At 45.4% G+C, this 3181-nt stretch overlaps 1 protein-coding gene across 1 annotated transcript in view; it reads left to right on the top strand.

Moving 5' to 3' along the window:
- Positions 1-2665: 2665 nt before the first annotated feature.
- The window catches only part of LOC111652953 (putative histone-lysine N-methyltransferase PRDM6), a gene marked incomplete at its 3' end in the record, with an annotated part of 14541 nt that continues 14025 nt past the window's right edge, over positions 2666-3181 (top strand). The window contains exon 1 of the mRNA XM_087173223.1: positions 2666-2785. The remainder of the gene's footprint in view (positions 2786-3181) is intronic.

Genomic DNA, 3181 nt, shown 5'->3' with positions numbered 1-3181 from the left:
TGTGTGTGTGTGTGTGTGAGTGTGTGTGTGTGTGTGTGTGTGTAGCAGAGGGGTGGGAAAGCTTGGGGTCATGGATAACAAGTCAGACCTAGAAATACAATGAGCTCGGCTGTAATGTGTCTTATCTACACACACACACATATACACACATATACACACACACACACACACACACACACACACACACACACACACACACAGTGAATTAAAGAGAAAGACAGCAGGAGTTGAGCTTACAGTGGGACGACCAGTAACAATAATGGTAATAAATGAACTACTGCTGATAATAATAATAATAAAATTAATTGATAATAATAATAAAACTATTAGTGATTAGTATTGTTGTAGAAAGCAGATATTCAGGTGACTGACCACACCAGGGTTTTTACTGCAGTAGAACTCGTCTGTGAGAATTTACTGTTAAAAACAACAATGACCTACAGACGCCGTCCTCGTCAGACCAACAACACCCGTTTGTTCGCATCACTCGTCCCCCAACAAGCGGCCCCTTGTAGCGCTGAGGGTAACGCCCGTCCTCTCTCTGCAGTGAGGGGCGGGCGTAGCATGACGTCGTCGTAGCGCCCGTATGAACACCCGCTCACGCCACCGTTCACAATGATAAATCAGTCAGTTAAAATGGAATCGGAGAAGAAGAAAAAGCCGTCAGAGTATAAACTGATCCGTCTGTTCCATCAACCGTGTGAACTAATTGTCCTGGCAGCTAATAAACAAGCTAACTGACATATGAACTGTAGCTAGCTTCAAGAGCTAATTAATTAAATAATGTACACGTACAAGCGAAGATGTTAGTGGTTTTACTGGCTCAACTAGTTACAATAATTCTCTTTAGCCTTGCAAGTTTAGTCCCGATATCCCAAACCGGTAGGACGCGGGGAACACGGGAAGGAAATGAGTGTCGAGTACGACCAACTCTGTCTCCTAGAAATGGATTACGTTACGAGTCGACTTTTCTTTAACGAACAAAGTACTGGCTGCTTTTATTCATGGAAACAGAGTCGCTGCTGCTGGTGGAGGACTGTGATACGACAGACCAGGTTCACATCTGGATTCCCGTCAACAGCAGCTCTTCAGTCAGTGAAAGATGGTGGTTTTGGTTTTGACGTAAATAAACAGGATTTAACCAGATCAGGATGTTTCCCTGTGAGAGTCTGAACACAACCAGGAAACAGTTTATACTATAGAATAGAAAACTTGATCTGGTCGCAATTACGTTTCCTGTAAAACACGTTTGCTGTTGCAGGTTAGCTGCATATAAACGTAGTTTCGAGGGTCTGAAGGTTTCTTGTCTTTTCTGGAGTCGTGTGTTTTAATCTTTTCTTCTTCCCGCGTTGAGTCTGAAGATCTCTGACGAGAACCGACAGCTGGATCACTCCTTCGTTTACAACTGCAAAACACGGAAATGAGGAATGGTGTTGTTAGTCGCGTCAGGCGGTACAGTGAAGTCCACGCCCCGCCGATCACCTCTGTACGTCGGCCCAAGGTCGTAAAAGGCGGCGAGCTCTGATTGGTCGGGGTCTGACATGACGTTAGGAGTATATATGTCACCTGGTTGAAACATTGCGATCCGATCTGAGCGTGAGGAGTTCGAGCTTCTTGTTGGATGAACCGTAACCGTAGTAACCAAAATGTTCACGACACTGTTTAGACAAAAAGGTGCTTGAGGAACTTTTGGAGGTTCTTCGATTTGAAACAGTGGAGGAACCTCTGAAGGTGCTTTGAGGAACCTTCAAGAAAAGGTTCTTAGAAGAACTCGCTCTTACTTGAGGAACCTTTTGAAGCTCCATGAAGAACCTTTTGTAGAGGTGCTGTGATAATAATAATAATGATAATAATATAAACGATGATGATGGAACAGCAGATATCTTAGAGTGAGGTTTTATTGATGTATTGATCACATATCAAATACAGAATTTTTAATATTCAAAAATGAATAAATAGAAAACTCAGTGAATATGTTTAACGGGGGGGGCATTTTAGAAGGTGACACACTTCCTGTGGTTCATCAGTTCAGGTCTCTGATTGTCGGCAGCAGCTTCATGTGAAAAACTGAACATTTGATATGAAATGTGTCAGAGGTCAGAGGTCGTGATTGTCTCGTTTGTGTGGAGAGACGCTTCGATTCTTCGGTTTAAATAAAATATGAACAAAGATGAAACTATTTTATTGTTGAGCTCATTTACACTCGGAGTCTGAGACGCAGGGAGACAGTTCCACGTTTCCTGTCGCTCTGCTCATATAAAACATTTGCACTTAGTGCCAATAAAGATCATCTGAATTGAACTGAAGGGAATCTGGAGGAAAAAGAAAAGGCAGTAAAAAAAGAAAAAGGGAGGGATGACGGAGAGAAAGAGAAACAGAAACGCTGAGGGTGGAAAGAGGGAAAACAGGGGGGAAAAAAGAGAGAGAGAGAGTTTGAAGATGTGGATGGAGGGGAGAGAAAGAGGAGAAAGTGTGAGAGTGGAGGGACTGAGGGAGAAATAATTAGAGGGGGGAGAGAGACTATAGGAGATAAGGGAGAGAGAGAGAGAGGGGAGGGGAGAGGGCAAGTGAATGGAAGCAGAGAGAGAGAGAGAGAGAGAGAGAGAGAGAGAGAGAGAGAGGGGCTCGTGCAGCAGCCGCTCCGGTAGTTTTGGCTCCGGAGACTCGCAGGACGCAGCGAACTGTCCCGGCTCCCCTCGATGGTTCACCGCAGCCCGGAGGAGGGACCAACCTTCCACCGCTGCCCGGAAATCAGCGCGCAGGAGCCGCACACACAGTGACAGCAGTAAGCCTCTTCTGCGCTCCAACAACTTTCACATTAAAAAAAAACAAAAAACAACAAAAAAACAACAACATCTCGGGGAAACTCCGGAGCGTCTCTACCCGCCCACCGCTGCCTCTGCTCGGACACGGACAACACGCCGGACCGCTGATCTGACTTGGACTTACCCGGACTCATCTGTTTATTTATTCTGGTGAAACTTTTACTCACCGGCTGCTTCACATTGTAAAGTGATCCAAAGTGTGCGCGCGCTTTTCTTGCTTTTATTTGGAGCGGGTTTTTATTTTTATTTTTTTTTTGTGCGTAAAATCCGCGTTTAACAACAACCATCCGAGCCGGAGCCAGCGCAGCGCAGCGGGGCTGAGGCGCAGGGTCACCCCGGCTGGACTCCGTTTATAC

This window comes from Seriola lalandi, unplaced genomic scaffold (genome assembly GCF_002814215.2).
Source record: "Seriola lalandi dorsalis isolate HSWRI2012SDOR001 ecotype SW California unplaced genomic scaffold, Sedor1 jcf7180002054127, whole genome shotgun sequence".
In the NCBI taxonomy this organism is placed as follows: Eukaryota; Metazoa; Chordata; class Actinopteri; order Carangiformes; family Carangidae; genus Seriola; species Seriola lalandi.
This window is presented reverse-complemented; position numbering and strand designations above follow the sequence as displayed.